Source organism: Salmo salar, chromosome 09 (genome assembly GCF_965601325.2).
Source record: "Salmo salar chromosome 09, fSalSal1, whole genome shotgun sequence".
NCBI lineage: Eukaryota > Metazoa > Chordata > Actinopteri > Salmoniformes > Salmonidae > Salmo > Salmo salar.
The window spans coordinates 66,987,725-67,010,507 of record NC_138299.1 but is presented as its reverse complement, the minus strand read 5'-3'; the positions used below and the strand labels follow the sequence as shown (position 1 = coordinate 67,010,507).

At 42.0% G+C, this 22,783-nt stretch overlaps 1 protein-coding gene across 1 annotated transcript in view; it reads left to right on the top strand.

The window, feature by feature from the left end:
- The first annotated feature begins 360 nt into the window (after nt 1-360).
- Nucleotides 361-22,783, top strand: part of LOC100136799 (paired like homeodomain 2) — a 46,490-nt gene continuing 24,067 nt past the window's right edge. Inside the window, exon 1 of the mRNA XM_014211930.3 lies at nt 361-438. The gene's annotated coding sequence lies outside the window, so the exon portion shown is untranslated. The remainder of the gene's footprint in view (nt 439-22,783) is intronic.

Below are 22,783 nucleotides of genomic sequence, written 5' to 3'. Positions count from 1 at the left end.
AATACTATATTTCCCTTGACGTAGTGATGCTAAAGGTATAAAATGTATCAAGATACCCCACGCTCCCCTACTGTATATGTTCAAATTTGTTCATGGTGCTGTAGGCCTACTTTTTAAAACAGTTTAAATGATAATGTCCAAGACTCATTCAGTAGATGACCACTCAACAAAAAATCTGTGCTCAAATTGAAGAATAAGAAGTAGCACTCTGCTTTGGAAGGCCTGTCTGCCCGTCGTCCTCCAGAATAGCAGGAGTTTTGTGTCTGTGCTTCTATATTTAAGTGTTGAGGTCATGAATGATCCTCTGTGGGATTACAGTGGCACCCATCATGCTAGTCAACAGTATCAAACAACTTGTATTCTCTGTTGCCGTGAGAGACACTCGCCCACACTGACTGACTGCACGCTGCACTCGCCACCACTGACAGCTAGCGAAAGGTAACCCACCTCTGCTTGTTTCCGATAACTAATCTGATCTAATCTGGTGATTTTGGAGGTTTCAGAGATACTGTAAAGTAACATGGGACTGAAATGCTACTTATTTTAAGACAAGGGCCGGGGTTAGCAAATAGGGTCAATGTTACAACAGACGTAGGTTCCACTACCTTATCACTAACTCTGCCATCTGGTGTCATATTTGTAATGAGTGAAAATAGCGGCATTAGTGGGACAGGGTTTAGTACCATCAACAAAAAAGGTGCAAGGAAAACTTGAATTTATCAAGTTATGTCAATTGAACTAACGCTTTCCAATATGTGACTGACATGTAAATGTGTACGTCTAGTCTGCTAGTCCCGTGACATAACAACCACTGATAATACCATGTACCGAGCTGTGAAGAATAACAATAAGGTGGCTAGTAGCGTTGTAGCAAGGTTAAGCATGGAGCTTTGTCTGCCCCAGCAGTTTGAAGGGCTAGGGGGGAGTTGCTCTTTAACAGTCCGACACTAAATGTCCCTGCGCTGCATTTTTATCCATTAACACGTCATCCATGTATGCTCTCAATTTGGGAAGTGTAATGGGAGGCAGATGAGTGTCTGCCATGGCTCCCCTTGCAGTGAAGAGACTAGGAGGAGAAATTTGTCCAAGTAAAATCACCCCGACAGGGGGGAAGCTCTTAGGTCAGAAACCCCAAAGTTGAGGCAAGCAGAGCCTGATGGGTTTGTGATGAAAACAGTGTGATATATCATTGCCCCAGTGCCCCTGTACATTAGGGAACCAGACACGCTGGGAGCTCCCTGCTAGCTTTCACTTGATCGCGGTTAAGCTGAGCCACGTGGGGTGCGCATGGCATCATTTGTTATATAGAGGGAAGAATGTTGTGAAATGATCTGTCTTTCAAAATGGTGGGTTTTTCATGTACGTACATCGGCCTATATACAGCAACTGAGCACAATGTCAAGGAGAGACATTTCTAAAGTCTAAGAGCTTTCTGTACGGTGTACTTGTTGCTAATGCTACATCTGAGATAACAACTCTATGCTGACAGAAATTGTCTTTCATAGATCATTACCACATTGCTGTCCTCCAATATTACTGTGTGTGTATACTTTGGCCATGAGTACAGTCTATTGTGAATTTGGTCATTATTCTGTGGTTGAAGAAATGTTCACAAATTGTATCTTATAGCTTCCCAATCTGACCTCCCACTGGCCCTAGAAGTAGTCAATGAAGCTAGCTAGTTCCCAGTACTCAGGAAGTCTGGGACGTATTACCATGGGAGCTACTGAGTCTCCCTGAGAAGAATGCCATCGGTTTAAAACAAATGTTATTGTTTTTCACAGGAAACCTATGTGATTACTGTTTTCTCTCACACACACACTCACGCTGAGCACTGCGCTGTATTTGTGCATGTGGTTCTCATTCAGTCCCCTGGTGAGGGGGAACCAGCACTTTAGAGTTTTCATCTTTATTAAGTCACACCTAGGACAGGTTCAACAAAACACAACACTGTTTGCATAAAGTATTTGACAATCTCGAGAAGAATCTGTTCACTTCAAACAATAGATTGGGTTTCCTTAACATGGCAGTGGTTCAAAAGGGGGAAAAGACAGGAGGAATACGTTGAGTGGTCCTTGGGTGCCGTCAACGTCTGTGTAATCGCGAATTGACAGCAAAAGTGAGGACTCTTGTATTGTGTGGTGAAAATATCGAGTTATTTTTGTCTCTTTATGATTCAGAGCTGTGCTCTGTATTGTAAAGGTGGGCTGTTGAGATGCACTTCTCTCTCTCTCTCTCTCTGTGTGTGTGTTTGTGTGTGCATGCGTGCGTGTGTGTGTGCATGCCTGTCTGTGTATGTGTGCTTGTGTATGCGTGTGCCTGTGAGTGCGTGTGTGTCAGTGTGTTTGATCGTACAAATGATTTACAAAAATGTATGAGGCCTACTGAATGAATTACAACCACATCTCTTTATCTCTCTCTTTCCCTCTCTCATCCCCTCTCTGGGGATTAATGAAACACATACACAGAGAAAGAGGAGAAAAACAGAGTAAAAAACAAGACTAAAGACATCTTGTAGGAAAGCTGAGAAACCGAGGTCCCAGTCATCCTGCATGCCAAAGCTTAGAAGTCAGACTGTTTGTTTTGCCTCATGTGTCGAAACAGTCTCCTCTGTTCTCCTGGTGAGGCTGCTTTCCTCAGCAGCTTTCCACCATACACTGTGTGTGTGTGTGTGTGTGTGTGTGTGTGTGTGTGTGTGTGTGTGTGTGTGTGTGTGTGTGTGTGTGTGTGTGTGTGTGCGTGCGTGCGTGCGTGCGTGCGTGCGTGCGTGCGTGCGTGCGTGCGTGCATTTTCTACCACCCGTCTCCCACCGAGCAACCTCAATCTCAAGACACCACAACCAATCAACCTCTTCCATCTAACAATATGCAAATGTTGTGAAAGAGCCAATTAGAGAATTGATCTGGTTTGAACGAGCTCATAATATTTTAATTCAAAAAACATGTTTTTCAGAGGCCTCCCTCCCAGTAATGCTTCTCATGTGAAGCTGTGGCTTTCTCAAGAGGGAATTTGAACGTGCTTGGTGGCAAATATTTTCTTATGTTTTCCTCAGGCTGGCACATGATTTCAAAGGGAAGCATGTCACATAATGGGACCTCATATCTCCTTCCAACTGAAAACACATTGAGGCTCTTGGCTTTAACATGTCAATCCAACCAACAGGCATACTTTGTGCCAGATGGAAAAATATTGAGATTAGTATGAGAAGAAGTGATGATAATGTGTACTAAACAATTAGAGGTGGAAGCCTTAATCGGTTGGAAGGATTTACTATATAAGGATTTAAGTGTGTGTGTGTGTGTGTGTGTGTGTGTGTGTGTGTGTGTGTGTGTGTGTGTGTGTGTGTGTGTGTGTGTGTGTGTGTGTGTGTGTGTGTGTGTGTGTGTGTGTGTGTGTGTGTGTGTGTGTGTGTGGGTATGAGCATGTGTGTTTTCGCTTGGCCACCTGTATCATGTTTAGAGAACGCCATAAAGCACACGACTGTGCCCTATTCTGTGTCCTATTCTGTAACTTGTATTTCCACTTCCACTGTGTTAAGCCAAAGCACATGGTTAACAAGTCCTCCTGTTTTAATTGCTCCCACCACAAGGCTCAGACACACTACTTGAGCGATGACAACCAATGTCATTGGCAGAACCCCCAACCTTAAACTAGGATGCGCCTGTACTGGTGAAAAAGCATTTTTTTCCCAAAATGACGCCCTTGTCGCATTTTAATATTCAGTTCAATATTCAAAGTGTGCCGCTCTGCCACATTTTGATTGAATTTTGAAAATTAACACATCTTCTGACATTTCATTCATGTTTCATCACATTGCTACAATCAGGAGTAATATGTCCTCTACCACCCTTTGAAGCGGATGCTGTCGATTTTAACAGCTTTTAAATTAAATTAGGATTCTTATGAAGTCACATTTTCACTAGATGACATTTACCGGAGTCCTAAAAAGGCTAGTTGACAAGGTTTTCAATAAATACCAGGCAAGTCGTTTGCTGCTTGAAATGGGGAGAAGTACTACTAAAATCATTGGAGTTTATTTCTGAAATTAAAATCATTGGAGTCTCTCTTATTGCTTTCCCTGCATGGCCTTTACCCAACGAACAAGACATTGCAATCCACATGGAAGTAGCCATCACCTCAATCTAAATGCCCAAGTCATCGCAATACGTTAAATTCAATGCGTTTTGCACTTAAAAAATGTTACCTAACATTTGTGTGTCATTAGCTAAAGGACACATACTGTACATCTTCATGAGAACTAAAATCAAACATGACACAATGATATTTAGTCAGCGATTACATTATTATGTGATCTGGTAAGGACACGTTGAGATCAAATATTCCATTAGTATGTCCTAAACCTTGCTTTTATTGCCTTAATGTCATAATTTCAGGTGTTTATGAATGCAATTGTAAAGTGTAGAATTTGTATGTGAAGTGTACACTGAGTGTACAAAACATTAGGAACACCTTCCTAATATTGAGTTGCACCCACTTTTGCCCTCAGAACAGCCTCAATTCATCGGGGCATGGAATCTATAAGGTGTCGAAAATGTTCCACAGTGATGCTGGCCCATGTTGACTCCAATGCTTCCCACAGATGTGTCAAATTGGCTGGATGTCCTTTGGGTGGTGGACCATTCTTGATACACACAGGAAACTGATGAGCGTGTAAAATCCAGCAGCGCTGCAGTTCATGATGCTCATGGCACCTACTACTATACCCCATTCAAAGGCACTTAAATGTTTTGTCTTGCCAATTCACACTCTGAATGGCACACATACGTAATCCATGTCTCAATTGTCTTAAAGCTTAAAAATCCTTCTTTAACCGGTATCCTCGCCTTCATCTACACTGATCGAGGTGTATTTAACAATTGACATCAATAAGGGATCATACCTTTCACCTGTAATCATCTGGTCAGTCACTCAACGTATGTATGTGTATGTATGTAAATTGTATAAATCAGAGATTAGATCTGACCTATTAAAATGCCAGTGGAAGGTGGACATGCAGTAGGACAGGAGGACCATGGTGTCATCTCAGACAGCCCTGATAGTACAGTTCTGTGAGGAATGGTCCTGGTGAGCCTAGGGAAGACAGAGCTGGAAGCAGAAATGGGGCCTTATCTGGGCTTTAATTTCTCTCCCGAGGTGAGCTGTGAGAAGATCAGTGACACTAAACCCGGGAATTACCCTAGATATTGCCCCCTGTGCTCTGCAAATGAAATCTGGCTGCCGGGTAGGAAGAACATCATGGTTAACACTCCGAAAATCAGTTTTTGTACTAGACCACAGCTGGCGCGATAGGGAGGGAGACGAAGGGAGGGAGGGATGGAAAAAGAGAGAAGAGAAGGAGGGGAGGTGGGGACCAAAAGGGCAGCGAGAATGGGAGAGAGTGAGAGCCTGTTGACGGACAGATGGGTCGGCCTCTTGCAGGTCCTCACTCTAGAGGAGTTCTTGCAGGAATTGCTTGCGTTTTGAGTGTACCCTTCCTCTTGCGGAGTGAGTTTGTATTGAAAAAAGGCAGTGGTGAAACCAGAACCACGGCCCACCTGTCTAGGCGAGAGGCCGTGGCGTGTGTGTGTGCCTGTTACGAAACTCTCTATTCCTAACATGTTTGTATGCGTGTGTATATGTGTGCACAAGTGTGTATGTTGGCACACGTGTGTGTGTGTGTGTGTGTGTGTGTGTGTGTGTGTGTGTGTGTGTGTGTGTGTGTGTGTGTGTGTGTGTGTGTGTGTGTGTGTGTGTGTGTGTGTGTGTGTGTGTGTGTGTGTGTGTGTGTGTGTGTGTGTTGGGGGCACTGTGCTCATAACCTTCAGAATCCTGAACCCCACCAGCTGTCTGTCCCCTGTGCTGCCCTGTGCGTGTCTAACCAGCCCTCTCCTACATGCTACACACAGAGACACACACACACAGTTTCACTTACAGACAATACACATACACACACTATCTCTACACACATACACACACACCCTGGGGACCTTTATTAATAGGTCCTGATCAAGAGTGAAACAAGCTGTACACTCTTTAGAAGCCCATCACTCCTCTTCTCCAGAAATAGAGGATGCACATCCAGTTAGCCAACAGAGAGGATTTAAAGCTTCTAAATAAAAAGATGGATGTTTAGCCATTGCCAAATCTTCTTCTACTCTGTTCCATGATGGAAAAGGTGTAAATCTCCAGTCAAGTCCAGAATAGTAGATAGTTAGTAAGGAGAGCTAAAGATTGACGGGACGGTAACAGATTCCACTTGAGATGGAGCTTAACTTTGATCTAACTATATGTTGGCCCCTTGAGCAGCGAGAATAATTATCACTTCTGTATGGTAATTTAGTTAACATATAGGGTTGTGTATGATGAACATGTAACATTTGTCCGTAGTTCAATGGGACAGAAATTGAGGTGCTGTGGAAACGTTTTGAAATGTAATGGGAAATCTATGGTGACACATTTTGAGAAAGGATTCCTCAATTATGAGCCTCAAATGGAATGAATATAAAATATACATACTAAAAGTCAACTTGTTCTCAAAAATGCTTGTGCACATTATTTTAAGTAAAAAAAAATGAATCTTCATGCTTTGGTTTTTGTGCATTCCATATACCAGAAACAACTTCTATGATGAAAAGGTAGGACCCATTTGAAATATAAACACCTAGCTACAATATAAATGTTGTCTTTATTATGTAATTTGTATTGCCATAATTTTAATATTATGTTGTCTTGTAATTACACCAGACTTAAAGTCAAGTAGTAAGCAACCTAAGGGTGGTTTGGAGATGCTTAGTTCCCTGGTCAGTTGGAGTTTCCCCAACTTGGGAGTGGAAATTCACAAGTGATATTTTCCAAGTGGTTTGGATGGGGCTTTACCTGGCTTTGGCTGTTCACTTAAGCGTTCAGTACCTTCTGCCTTTTGGCTGCCTGCACATGTCTTGAGGCCATGGCGTAAAGTATCAACCCTTTAGCTGACAAATACTGCAGCTACCACTTACTAGGATTCTACATTTTACTCTACCCTTGCTTGAGCAGTCCTATGGTTTACATTAATGAGGGAACTTGAGTACGATTGAACACAGTTGTCGGAACTTGAGAAAACCTCAGTTAAATGACTAAGTACCGTCTACAGCAATCGTTTTTAAGGGAGAGATTCCATTCATTCCAAGAATACTGGCTAATATCGTTTTACTGCATGTTAGTAATGATGACATGATCATTTTTGGGCTTTCATCAACTTCTCTGTCGGTGATGTCTGGTTTCTATCACTTTCACTGTCATGAATCATTACTTTGACCTGACTTCTACATGCTGAACCCTATTTTAAATCAAGTCTAATTTAGGCACAGTAGACTTTGAAGACTGGCTCAGGGCTTAGTGTAGAAAATACCTTCTTTTGGCAGAGCCATTTCCAGGCCGTCCTCGTACGGAATATGATTCCTGGGTGCATAACTGCAGGCACCAGATTACGATGCCCAGGTGTCATTATTATTTCCATTGCAAGTTTCCTACCGTCCACTAGGGGCAACGCGAGTGCCTATTAATATCTAGTAGGCTCAGTGCTTGCTAGGGCATTGTGCATGGGGTAAGAGGAAAGCCTTAAACAGCAAGCTACAGCTATGAGGACCACAGGTTCAATCCCAGTGTTATGCACCCCTTTAAATGTTTTATCTTTACTCTTTACCCTATCTTAAACCTTAACCCTTAACCACCCAGAATGAATGTCCAAAGTTGAGTTTCTGTTGAACTTTTGCGCAGTTCGACTGACAGCTAACATATATCAAAATAGGCAGTATTAAAAATGGCCACACAGTGCCTAATCTACATACAGAACCACATATAGGACAGTGCAGAATTAATATGTTCCCACAGTGCATATCTCTGTTGCTGCAGTTATGTACAGGGACTGCCTTTTCTTTGGTGATTGAGTTGGCCTTTTCACATATTTATCCAATTATCGATTATTATTAGACTACTGGGTTTGTACAGTATAGGTCGAACAGTGGTGGATGAGACAGGGACGGAGAACCAACGATTGCCTGCTCTGTTCCAAACAAAGTGACGGGGCTGCTGTTGGACTTAACCACACTGGATACATTATCTATATCTATTACACAGAGTGATGAAGGGCTGAGGAACTTATGCTCAGTCTACATACAGCATACCCATGATAACCACAATATCACTAGTCTAATTTCACTTGTTCTTTACAGATCACTTTAAACAACCAACATATCACGTCTCACATTTCATTCAAAACAATAGCTTTTTTTGGTTCCCTAGTAATGGTCTAACCACATCACGTAACTATGACCAGAACCATAAACTTAACAGTCCAGGTGTACAGTTCCCCCTAGTCCACCTCTGTCCACCTCCTTTACAGCTGGCATTTCTGACGTCTCGTGTTGCGTTTCCCAAATGTTACAGACGGAGAGGGCAGACATCGTAAAAAATAAAAAGCACTTGCCCACCTGTCGTTCCGGTGTAGCGTTAGGACAGCCATTTCGAACCCACCTGTGATTCTTTGGTCTGGAAGGTGTGGGAGGAGTGGGTAATATGGAAACCCCGTCAAGCACATTATGGGCACTGTGGATGGAGTACCCCACCACCCCCCTTCCCTCTTCCCTGCCTAAACAGGTGGGTTTCTCCACTGTAGCCTGCATAGATATTGGGTTTCCCCCTTTGATACCGTGTTGCAGAGTTAATTAATTTCCTCGACCGCCACGCACCCCTTTTGACTGACAAACAAAATGGGGAATGTCAGTATGAGCACACCTCTTGCGAGCGTGTGTCGATTTTACAAGCGGCTATCAACATGTCTGACAACACATGTAATTTAACCCTTGTTGGGAAACCATAGTAAAAACAAGAGACCATGTGACCATGTCAAAAACAATACATTGTGATCACAGTTTAAGTGTAAGTTCCTGTGTACCATAAACAACACAGATATTTGTGTACATCACACTTCTAAAATAAGCTTTTGAAAAACTTCGACATTGATCGAGAGACAGAGCGAGAGAGAAAGAGAAGGAGAGAGAACGCTTCAACATGCTGCCTTGTATCCGCATCACGTTAAGGGATTCTCCGTCACTCAAAGGTGAAACAACAGCCGAGGAAATTGGGAAATACTGACAAATTGTACTGTGTAGCCACATTAATAGATCTCAAGAGCTTAAACAACCATGTGCAAGTTGTTCTCGACCACTTCCAAAGTCAAGAAACTGAACACTGCATACATGTGATCCCCCTCCTGTGCTAGTCTAAGTTGTTCTCTGGTCTGTTTTCTTAACATTGATTGGTTATTGTTGCCCTCAAGAGACACCCGAAACCCTGACCGCTGACCCCCTGCGATTCCAGTTGTGTGGTGAGTCATCTTCACGTCTGGTCGTTGACACAGTGGCGCGAGGCGAACTTGGACTGCACTTGACTCCCCGAGTTCTTCCCTCTATGTTCTAGCCTGGCCGTCCTATATCCAGCGACGTGTCTGACATAGTTCCCAACTAACAGAACAATGTCGGGGATTACGACAGGGAGCTAAATTTAAAGTCTGAAAGCATCCCTATGAAAATACTACGGTCAGTTCAACCAAACAAAACAATCAGGAACGTGCATGATGTGATCCATCTCACCCCATGCATGTTGCTTGTTTTCTTAACAATGGTAATGCCCACTCTGCAAAGAAGCTATGCCTGAAAGAAATGTATGGTGTGTAAGTTGGAACAGGGCTGAAATCAGAGACGTTCATCAATTTGTAGCAGAGATAATTCTGGAAAATATTCAAACAAAGGCCTCCTTTATTTATTGTGAAACATATATGGATTGACCCACTAAAAAAGCCATCACTTTATTTCTCTCAGGGATCTGGTATGTTTTAATGGCCCTGGGACCATCTCATGACAGGTACAGATAAGGAAATTAAACCTTGCCTGATCAACAAGCAAATAGGAGCCACTTGTTCAAGACTGTCTCAGGTATATCAATGGCACATATTTTTTTGTGAGCTATAGCGACAATTCAAATGGTCCCCATGAGGTAAATGTGTCACTGTTGGCATTTTAGTTTTTTCAGGAGGGAGGGAGGAGGGAGGCTGGAGGGAGGGAGGCTGGCATCTGTTGTGACGAATTACACTTTTGTCTTGTGTGCACTGGGATATTGTGTCATAGGATCAACTGTATAGAGAGAAAAGCTGTGTAGTGCACTCCATCCTGGTAGTTTGGTCCAATGCTCTTGGTGATTTAACAAGTGAAAAGACTTCCTGGAAGGGCAGAGGTATTTTTGGCTGTGGCGATATTTATAGAGCCTGGGCACACTTTATTTCAGTGAGATTTACTTCGCAGTAGCATCTATAAATTCATCCAGTGTTGAAAGGATGCAAACATACCATGAGAGCATTGAATAGTGAAAGTAGGAAGTTCCTGAAGTTTAACGATCCAAACTAATCAAGTAGTATATTATTATTTGTGTCTTTGATGCACCTCTTTTTCATTGAGTATTGATCTTTGCTATCTCTGTGCATCACTGTGGAACTTGTTACTTATTTCCAACTGTTAATTGTGTAAATACAATGTGGTAAAGTTCAGCCCTGTCCAAGAGCAGCCTTTCTCTTCTAATTACCAAGGTCAGTGAATCACTATACTCCCTGAGCAAACCTCCTCTAGCCCCAGCACTAATTTACTATTGCAGAGGAGGAAAACACCAAGGCACAAGGCAATATGAGAACGGAAAGGGGGAAAATCCTGCCCCAAATGAGAAATGTGTTTTTGTGTTTGCTTGCCAAACAAAGCACAGGAATTAATGATATGTTGTTTGTTTCACAATCATATTGATCGTTTTTTTGTTGTTGCATTTTTCCCTCTCGGAAACCAAATCCTCCCACGTATAGCTTTACTTTGGAAATATAATTTTCAGCAAGTTTAAAGATGCCATTCTAGCACCAACTAAATTATGACGGAGAATATTACCTCAAAGACCATATTGATTCCACTTATAAAAATGAAGCATTATGTGGGTGTTGAGTGGAGCAGTCGGAGTGGGTTTGAAAAATAGTATCAGTTTCAGTGGCTCAAAGAGAAACATCTGGTTGTTGGGCCGCTCTCCAAAGAACACAAACCCAGCTGAGAACAAAAGACTCTAGAAAGAGTGCAGACACCCTTCAAAACAAATGGCACCATCTTTGTTACAGTAGCTTCCAGTCTAGACTCCATTTGCGCTTTGTGTTTTTTTTACATCTTTTTTTTTTACTAAGTTGTATTCAGCCACAGATGGTGCTTTTAATGAATAATGAAATTTAAATCTTCATAAGGAATTTCAGCAAGTGCCCCACCCATGTGTTTTGGGTTTTAGTTTGTTGACGCGTTGGTTGGGTTACGTTGGAGTATTTCTCCAAGTTTTTCCTGATTTAGCTCCAGTGAACTGTAGACTTTGTTGTGTCTAAAGTCCATGTTGCCAAATCTTTACTATATTTATTAATTTCGTCTCGATGCTCCTCCAGCCAGGTCCATATTGCCAACAGCCGTATACCTCAGTCTCATCATGTCGTCTCTGTCTCTCTCTCTCTCGCCGCAGATGTAAATGAACGGTTAGCCATGAGTAATAATTACAGGAAATCTAGGACATAAAGAAACAGGTTAGTCTATTATTCATTCACAGGTGAATGAACAGACAAGTCTATTTTAACATGATAAATCATGGTACTTCCAAAAGCACAGTTTCCTTAAAAGACAATAAATGCTGATTGAATGCATGTCATAACTTTGCATGTGTTGTTACCATATTGTTACCCTTCTGTACATTATTTTACTTAGTAGTTATCCACCCACCCCTGGTAAGAAATAGCCTTCTGTATTTGGTGTCTACCTCTCAGGGCTGCTCTCTCACTGGGCTAGGAGGCAACTGAAGAGGCAACCCGCTCCATCGGTTACCCACGTTTGCCCACGGGCCCATCTTTCTTGTCACCAAGAGGTTTAAATCAAAGAATAATTTCCCTAATGCACATAAAACCAAAGCAGGTCAAAAGGTTCTGAAATTATTTGACACAATTTTCCATCCATTGTCAACGAGGTAGTGACTTTATGGCTAGAGGGTGCCATAGAGGGAGGTGCATGGTGGCACGGCCGCAGGGGCTTGAACCGACCATGTTGGGAAAGCATCCCTCTGTTCCTAGAAATCCCAACAGCATGCTGGGATATTGGTAGGGTTACGATGCGATCATCACCTCGGAAGACAAACGCAGCCTAAATCCCGACGACAAAGCATCCAACTCAAATTAAATCAGAGCAGCAAGAAATTCCACCTACGTTATTCCCCATTTATACCATAACACAGAGTTCTCTACCAGCGATAGAGGAGGATATGGGGCCCTAAAAAAGAGTGTAAGACCAGGGAAAAGAAAAGAGCTGAAAAACTGTAAATTTCTTGCTTCTGTAATTCTGCCGAGTGACCACAAAAATTTGGCTGTGAACCACGTCAGTCTGTTATCATTATTTTCCTTTTTCTCTCTCTTACTCGTTCTTTTCGTCTGCAATCGTTTACCACAGCATCTGTATTTTCCCTCCAAATGACATCTGAAGGCAATCCTTTCCCCCTTCATTTTATAGCAAGAAAAGTAAAAGTACCCCCTCAATTGAAGTTGTTTGACTTTTACCATTACATTGATACAGTCTTTATATGTGTAACTTATCCTGTCAGGGAGTAAAGGGGGGAGAACGGGAGAGTAAAGTAAGAGACAGACAGAGCTGAGGGGAAATTCCTGGTGTCGAAAGCTCTGTCAGTAAATCGGATGTTTCTTGTATGTGGTTTCAGTGACCACACCAAAGACGACTAATTAATTGGACTATTTGGTGCATCAGTTAAGAGTAAATGCAAATGTTGCCCTTTTCCTTGCACATCTAGACTTTTCTGGGCTAATTTATATTCCAGCAAAACTGGGCTAGTGATTCTCTCAATGAAAATTCTTAAAATAACAATTATCTTTTATAGTTGTGGGTCTTGGCACTGCAGTAAATTGACTGGGTCCCATGCTATGGGCCAAATCACTGTGAAAGTCTCTGCTTGAATATTTACTCATGTGATATCATGTCATGTGATGCTTGTGCAGTAGGAAAGCCTATGACACCCTTTTAACTGTGAAATTTGTTTCTTTTTTATCTTCATCTTTATCTTTTTGTGGTTTTAGCTGTATAAACTAGGGCCATGAACTATATGGCTAATCATGTATTTCCTGGGACATTGGTGCTTAAAGTAAGTTATATAGGTAACAAACATGCTGTTATTGTCTTGAATTGTGTACCTGTGTGGCTGCACAATTGCCCATACAGTATTTTCCTTCTGTCTGCATGATTTCTCACATGCAGTATAGCTGTGTTCAGTGTTTTGGTTATAATCAAACAGTGGAGCTAAACTACAGTAGTGACACCATTTTCTTTGCCGGAACGTGAATGTTCCCTGGCAAGACACAAAGGCTAATTTCACGTGGTGAGAGTGCTGGTTTGCAACGCACAGTTTCAAGGCAAAAATTACAGACATCTCAAGTTTAAACACGGCTACATCTCTCTGCGTGAAGTGCCTCCACTACACTTTTGAAAACGCTTAGCATTATTTGTGAGTGAATGCTTCTGATTGACAGTTCTTCTTCAATTTCAAACAGTTGCTCTTTTTGTTGGTAACCGCCATCTGTGTGAAGTAGTTAAGTAAAGTACTACATAAGTCGTTTTTTGGGGTATCTGTACTTTACTTTACTATTTATATTTTTGACAACTTTTACTTTTACTTCACTACATTCCTAAAGAAAATTATGTACTTTTTACTCCATACATTTTCATTGACACCCAAAAGTACTTGTGAGATTTTGAATGCTTAACAGGACAGGAAAATGGTCCAATTCACGCACTTATCAGGAGAACAACCCTGGTCATCCGTACTGCCTCCGATCTGGCGGATTCACTAAACACAAATGTTTAATTTGTAAATGATGTCTGAGTTTTGGAGTGTGCCCATGAATATCTGTAAAATAAATTTAAAACATTTAAATCGTGTAGTCTGGTTTGCCTAATATAAGGAATTTGAACCGATTTTATACTTTTGCTGTAACTTTTTAAATTGCATTTACTTTTGGTACTTAAGTATATTTAAAATCAAATACTTTTAGACTTTTACTCAAGTAGTATTTTACTCGGTGACTTTCACATTTACTTGAGTCATTTTCTATTAAGGTATCTTTAATTTTACTCAAGTATGGCAGTCGGGTACTTTTTCCACCACTGCTTACAGGCTGCAAAAGTTACAGGATATTTTTGGTCCAATTTGATATGTTACATGTCAGTGTTATACCAGTTTATTTTGGCAGCTTTCGGCTGCGGGAAGGGAATGTACAAAGCACAGCTAAGTTGGAGTTTTCTTCTGCATTGAACCTTTTTTCTTACAAAAGCATGAATTGGAACTTGGAAATATATTTTTATATGTGAGTCAAAAGGGCCAAAGGACTTAAGACATTTCTTTAACATATTAATTTGGCTCTACTCTTCAGTATCAAAGTGGGTTCAGGCTGAAAGAATAGTCATTCCTGAAGAGGCTGTAATGGTGTATTTGGCTAAAGCATAGAGTATGCATGAGTTATGCTGTACTTTTCCATAACAGTATGCTAACTGTGTACACCCTTAGAAAAAAGGGTTTCGAAAGCGTTCTTCGGCTGTCCCCATTGGAGAAACCTTTTTGGTTCCAAGTAGAACTCTTTTGGGTTCCATGCAGAACCCTATATGTTAAGGGTTCTACATGGAACTCAAAAGGGTTCTACCTGGAACCAAAAGGGTTCTACCTGGAACCAAAAAGGGTTCTTCAAAGGATTATCCTATGGGGACACCCGAAGAACCCTTTTAGGTTCTTGATAGGACCTTTTTTCTAAGAGTGTAGACGTTTTAAATCCTAGTGGCATGATGCACTTTCTAGCTAGCTACTACAGAGGAACAATAAATGGAGATACATTTGAGCGAACCAAAATTAACATAGCTTGGAAACATTTGTTCAGAGGGTGCAGACAAATGATATCTGTAGTAGGTATATCTCCCATAGTTTCCGTTTCGTACCACTGAAATGTCCTATCATCACTGCTTCAAACTTCCATAACACTAGGCTACTATGATTCCTCATTCCCTGGTCAAGTTCTCAGACTGTCACATGGGCGAAGAGAATGGTGGAATTTAGTAATCACTGGAGTAAAGAGCTACCATATCACTGATAGCAATGTTAGAGGAGTGAAGTAAAGTTGGCAGAGTCTGTGTGTGTCTTGAGAAATGGAGAATTGGAGGAGGTACAGTTGGAGTAAGGAAGGAGAAGGCAGACTGAAAAGCAGAGAGGAAGGAGAGAAGGGAGCAGAGGGAAGAAGGAGGGAGGAAGGAGAGAAAATAGTTGAGCAGAGTCAAGAGAGTTTGGATCAGGTACCACTGGAGTAAGAGAAAAGGGAGAACGAAACGCAGATGGGAAGAAAGGACAGGAGGGAAGAGGGAGGGAGACGAGAAAATAACAGAGAAGACTAGAGAGAGTTTGGAGGAGGTAAGACTGGAGAGACAGTTCCTCGTTCCTCTGGCTCCAGGCCCAGCTGGTGTCTGTAGCTCTATACTGCTGCTGGTGTCAGATCTTTATTCCACCCCGGAGACAGCTGGAGGTGTCAACACCACGCCGGCCTTAGTTACCTCCCCACAAAAATTTGCCCTGTGTTTGTGCACACAGTCATCCCCCTGTCACAACACATAGATCCCATGTTGACGCGGAGCCTCCCGTTTCTGTATGAGGAAAGACTACAACTCTTTTTTCTTGACTAGCAACAAATCGACGAACAAACCAGGATGGAATTGGAAGTGATCAGATTATACTTCGCCTGGAAGGAAATAATGTCAACGGTTCTATGTGGGGATTGTGATATGTGTTTTGTTTGTCTGACTGTTCATAGTATACAGGGTGTACATCAATGCTGCAAACCACATGGAGCAAAGTACTACAAAGTAGAGGTGACTGGGTAATTGTAATCAAGCATGACAAGACCACAAACAAAAGTTAATAAAGGGCTTTCATGCCCCATTTACATTGAAACAATCCCTCACTTCTGGGGTTTTAAATTCACAAGGATCTCAGACAGACATTGAGCTTAACGCTCAAACTACAAATCAAACTGCTAGGAAGACATTTAATATGCTTCTTAATGGATTCCAGGAGAGAAGATTGTCTGGCTATCAAAATAATGTGCCTCTGAAACTCATCCCGTGTACCTTTTAAAAGTTGACAACAATAAGAGGTTGGAAAGGAGAACATATAAAAGATAAGAGGAATCAATTTCCATTCCAGTTCATTTCATTAAAAAGATGGCTAGCGCTCCATGTCCTGGCAACAAGTGATAGCAGAGTGGGAGAATACAATGGGTAGGGAACTAAATGCAATGGTAGGAACTAAAGGCAATGGATAGGAACTAAAACACATTCCTTGATAATGAGGTTAGTAATGGTACAGGGGGTGACTGGGAGTGGTATAACGGCAGAACATCATCATCCCCCGAACTAGCAGGCTACAGATGACACTCAAATAAAGGCAATGTTGGAGCTACTCATGTAGACACTAGTGCAATCTTAGAGACTACACAGACCCAACAAGGGCACTGTGGTGAAACGTTGGTTCAGTCATTCAATGAATAGCTGGTATTATAGTCTGTTGCATTGTTTATGTTCTTATGTTTCACAGAAACTGCCGTATTCATAGCCGCAGGAAGTAGTTTGAGAGTGGGGTGCTGCGATTTTTTTTCTTCAACGGCGGGAGGGAGTGGGGTGGAAAAAGGTTTTTGCCGTGCTGCAGATGGATATATCGGTCCGATAATACAGGCATATTAAAGCCCCAGTGCACCACTTATTTTTTTTTATGTATTTAAAAAAAAAATGTATTTAACTTCACGGGGTGCTGCAGCACCCTCAGCACCCCTATTTCCCTTGGCTATGGCAGTATTTGAAAACTTTCAAATACTTTCAGCATTTGCTTGAGCCTTCCTGGAGTTCCAGGACAGTGGGCTTGCATGTTCAGGACTATTCCATTTATTCCACGTTGCCAGGCAAGCCCAATCAAGCACAGCTTTGTATTGAAAAGATTGAACAGGTCATTTGAACCAGGTCCCAGTGCACACAGTCATAGCACCAGCACACCTTTCTGTAACTCTTGAACGATATTCATCTTGGACTACATGTGCCACAGCTTGGAAATGTACCGAGCAAATGTATTTATGCTAAATCGGATGATGTCTAATAAATCTTAAGCATAATGTTATTGAGTTAGCAGATGCTATATTAAATCCTGTCTTTTCCTGTTCACTGATCTCGATAGCAATATATCAAAGTCCCAGATGATATACTTGAGTTTCCTCCATCTCCCTCGGTTTTCATCACCTGGTAGCTAGGCATCTGCATAGGGACACAATAAATCATACGTTGGTTAGACTTTTCTGATGGAATTTCCATTTGCGCTGTGTACAATTTTCAAGAAGGAGGCTTGACCGTCAATTCCACACTGGGCCCTCTTTCAGCAGTTGCTGTTTGTCAATTAGATTAACACCAACGTTTTATGACATAAGATGATATGCGCTGCCTGTATTTTAGAAGATGCAGATTCACCCCAAGTGCACATTCAGATGTAACTCTCTTAGGCTCTAGAATTAGAGTGACACTCCTTAGAATACAACCCAGTAATCCATGAAAACCTCCAAATACACAAAAAGTTGGGATCATCTTAAGTACATCTTAATTGTCCCTTTTGCAAATCAATATGGAAGACGTGTCTCCACTCTATCATGTCCCCACATGGGCAAAATTGTTTATCCTAACCAAGCAGAAAGATAGCACACTGTCATAACTACGTGAGAAATACAGTATATCTGAATATGTCATTCATGGTAGGTAGCCTAATGATTCAGGTATATGCTTCCATCACTTCTATCACAAATCAAAACACCCCAGTCTGTTACCATCTATTAGAATGATTTTTCATAACAATGATTTATACAGCAATGCCTTCCTTCATGGTCAAGTCTTTGGTGACATTTCCTAAGCACTTGACATGTGCCTTCGTTAAACACAGATTAGATTTATTTCCCCGTCTAAATGACGCTGGCAGAGTCTCTTGGGAGTGCACGCACACACACACACACACACACGCACACGCACACGCACACGCACACGCACACGCACACGCACACGCACACACACACACACACACACACACACACACACACACACACACACACACACACACACACACACATAGACACTGAGGGCGTCCCTTCCCTCTCAAATACGAGGATAAATCGTATGCCTGGATGCCCGTGGCATCCCTCATTACCCAGCATTCTAGAGGGCTGCGTGCCTGGGGTTGGAGGGCAACGCGTGGTTGGTGGAGAGGAGGGGGTTGACAGTGATTGATTGAAGTATGATTGATGGCTACAGCTGATCCGCCAGCTCTGTTTTCAATTGTTGTGGGGCTGGCAATTCTCACCTTCTAAAGTGCTTTGAGGGAACTTTGAGCAATGGAGGGAGGGAGGACAGTGGAGTTGACGTGTGGCTGAGGTGAACAGCTGCCACCCTCCTCCAACTATCACTGCCCCTCTCCCTGCTCCTCTCCACTGTTCTGCCCTGCTGTGAGTTGCATGGCTGTGGCCTCTGTTCTCGAAGCTCAAAGCTCTGGAGTTCTGGAGCCGTGACGGAGTGGGTCAGCAGGAAACTGTTGGTCCTGGGCAGCAGAGCTGGCAGGCGACCTAGTGTGTTTTGCACCCTCCCATTCGTGACCTTCTGATGCGTCGGGCGGAGGGTTCCACCTTCTGTGCCAACTCTTCCCTCCGCTTGCTGCTGCACTGCAGTGTTCCTGCAATGTTCCAACATTCCCCTACATCAACGCAGGGCCGAACTGTGTTTCTGAACCCCTGTTCTGTTTGTTCATTCCAGTTTTATTCGATGTCTTGTTGGAAGACGCACCTACTCTGGTTTCAAGATGTCATTTTCATTGGATCCTTGGGTTTAAACGCTGAGGAGATCTGAGTGTGTGTGGGGGGGTTAGTCCCCACAAGGTCAAATGCTATTTCTATGGGTTTAAAGGTTAAGGTTAGAATTAGTGTTAGGGTTAGAATTGGGTTTAGGGTTAGGAGCTAGGGTTAGGTTTAGAGTTTGAGTTCGGGTTAAGGTTAGGTTTTTGGGTTGAATTTAGGGTTAGGGTTAAGGTTAGGGTTTGGGGTAAAGGAAAATAGGATTTTGAATGGGACTGAATTGTATGTCCCCACAAGGTTAGCTGCGCAAGACTGTGTGTGTGTGTGTGTGTGTGTGTGTGTGTGTGTGTGTGTGTGTGTGTGTGTGTGTGTGTGTGTGTGTGTGTGTGTGTGTGTGTGTGTGTGTGTGTGTGTGTGTGGTGAGCTGAGGTAATTAATTGGATGGATATTTAATTGGGTGTCAGGAGAGACTGATACATGCAGCTGTTCCCACTGCAGGTCTTCATTTAATGTGAGGCACACAAAAAAGGCAGCCATTTTCTATTAGGCTTTCTGGCAAATTCTTCAGAGTGTATTCTTAATCTAGCTTGTTCATCGTAGTCATTCCTATAATCTCTTTTTCTTCAATATTAGAGATAGTGTTACCGTCCTTGTTGTTGGTCTTCACATTTTGTAAGTAATTGTAAATCTTTGTAAATGGTAGATGAAGTTCCAAAGCTTCGGTTGTGCCTTTTGTGATGTTTTTCTCTCCACTGTCATGGAGCTGTCATGGAGTCATATACTGTAGGAGTTGATCGATTTTCCTTAAAGATCCTAGAAGTTGAGTGGGATTGGCTGCAAAGCCTTGAACCTCTTAACATTGCCCCCTTCAGTGACCTGTCGGTATTTGAACTGCCCTCCAAGTTCAGTCATCAGGAAGCCTGGTGTTGTACCCATGAGCACCAAGGAGGAGGTTAAGACTGGGATGGTTCGTAGGGGCCAAGCCTTGAACACACTGGAGGATAGTCACTTCTCTCTGCTGGGATCTTGGACCTAGGCCATGTCACCCTCTGTAAGCACACTACGGCACCAGCATCACACATGGGTATACAATGTAAGTCACTTACAGTATGGTGCCACAGTCATTGTTTCCAGAGATGATTAGCTCTATTCCATGGGTGCTCAGCCCCCCGAATGAGACATGAGCTCCCCTAAATGCAACAAAAATCTAACTTTGGGGGGGATTTCTAATTTATCTGTTCTCATATTTGTTTAAAATGCAATGTTGTACTGCTACAGTGCTAAATATGAAAATACATTTGTTCCAAATTAAAGTAACACCCCCGCCTCCCTGTCATGGTTTAAGCCAGTGACAGTTGGTTCAGGTTCTTTCAATCTCATTCATTTCTCTGCTCCACCTGTCTGCCTCGCTCTCTGTCTGTCTGTCTTGAGCTTTCGATAGCAAATTTGCAACATTGTATCAACTGGGTCCAGCCTGCTAGCGAAATGGCAACATTGTTACAACTGCGCCCTCACAGTTTCCTGCACAAATGAGCTCGGGACAGACAGCTACATTTGCGTCCCATATATCAGCTCCTTTTTTACAGAAAAGGTACATTTGTCAAAAAGACACATCAATTAATTCCATTTTTTTCCTCCAAAGGTGACATACAGTGCATATCATAAGTAGTCAACCCCCTGGGATTTCTTCAGATTTTATCATGTTACAAAGTTGTAATCAAATGTATATAATTCTATTTTTTTGTCAACAATCTATACAAAATACTTTTTCAATGTAAAAGTGAAACACTTTCATACACTAATATACACTAATATATCTTGATTTTATAAGTATTCACCCCCCTGTCTATACATGTTAGAAACACCTTTGGCAGCGATAAGAGCTGTGAGTCTATTTGGGGTAAGTCTCTTAGAGTTTTGCCCACCTGGATTGTGCAATATTTGCTCATCACTCTTTTTTAAATTCTTCAAGCTCTGTCAAGTTAGTTGTTGATCATTGCTAGACAGCCATTTTCAAGCAGATTTAAGTCAAAAGTGTAACTAGGCCACTCAGGAACATTCACTCTCTTCTTGGTAAGCAACTGCAGTGTAGATTTGGCCTTATGTTTAAGGTTATTGTCATGCTGAAAGGTGAACTTGTCTCCCAGTGTCTGGTGGAAAGCCTGTGGTTAGCTCTATTCTTTTTTTTTCTTCTGAAAATCTTCCTAGTCCCTATCTCCCATCATTGTAACACTTTTACGGGATAATAAGTGCACTAACTGTAAGTCACTCTGGATAAAAACGTCCGCTAAATGACTAAAATGTAAAATGCAAGTGTAAGGTGTTATAGGCTATTAATTATTATTTTATAAACAGTTATAACTCAAAAATAACTATGGGATTAATAATTAACATAGGCCTAATATGAGCAATTTATAAAACACGTACAGTTGAAGTCGGAAGTTTACATACACTTAGGTTGGAGTCATTAAAACTCGTTCTTCAACCACTCCACAAATTTCTTGTTTAACAAACTATAGTTTTGGCAAGTCGGTTAGGACATCTACTTTGTGCATGACACAAGTAATTTTTCCAACAAATGTTTACAGACAGATTATTTAACTTATAATTCATTGTATCACAATTCCAGTGGGTCAGAAGTTTACATACACTAAGTTGACTGTGCCTTTAAACAGCTTGGAAAATTCCAAAAAATTATGTCATGTCTTTAGAAGCTTCTGATAGACTAATTGACATCATCTGAGTCAATTGGAGGTGTACCTGTGGATGCATTTCAAGGCTTACCTTCAAACTCAGAGCCTCTTTGCTTGACATCATGGGAAAATCAAAAGAAATCAGCCAAGACCCCAGAAAAAAAACATTGTCGATCTCCACAAGTCTGGTTCATCCTTGGGAGCAATTTCCAAATGCCTGAAGGTACCACGTTCATCCGTACAAACAATAGTACGCAAGTATAAACACCATGGGACCACGCAGCCATCATACCGCTTAGGAAGGAGACGCATTCTGTTTCCTAGAGATGAACGTACTTTGGTGCGAAAAGTGCAAATCAATCCCAGAACAACAGCAAAGGACCTTGTGAAAATGCTGGAGGAAACAGGTACAAAAGTATCTATATCCACAGTAAAACGAGTCCTATATTGACATAACCTGAAAGGCCGCTCAGCAAGGAAGAAGCCACTGTTCCAAAACGCCATAAAAAAGTCAGACTACAGTTTGCAACTACACATGGGGACAAAGATCGTACTTTTTGAGAAATGTCCTCTGGACTGATGAAACAAAAATAGTACTGTTTGGCCATAATGACCATCGTTATGTTTGGGGGAAAAGGGAGGAGGCTTGCAAGCTGAAGAGCACCATCCCAACCGTGAAGCACGGGGGTGGCAGCATCATGTTGTGGGGGTGCTTTGACGCAGGAGGGATTGGTGCACTTCACAAAATAGATGGCATCATGAGGAGAAAAATTATGTAGATATATTGAAGCAACATCTCAAGACATCAGTCAGGAAGTTGAAGCTTGGTGGCAAATGGGTCTTCCAAATGGACAATGACCCCAAGCATACTTCCAAAATCTTGGCAAAATGGCTTAAGGACAACAAAGTCAAGGTATTGGAGTGGCCATCACAAAGCACTGACCATAATCCCATAGAAGATTTGTTCGCAGAAGTGAAAATGCATATGCGAGCAAGGAGGTCTACAAACCTGTCTCAGTTACACCAGCTCTGTCAGGAGGAATGGGCCAAAATTCACCCAACATATTGTGAGAAGCTTGTGGAA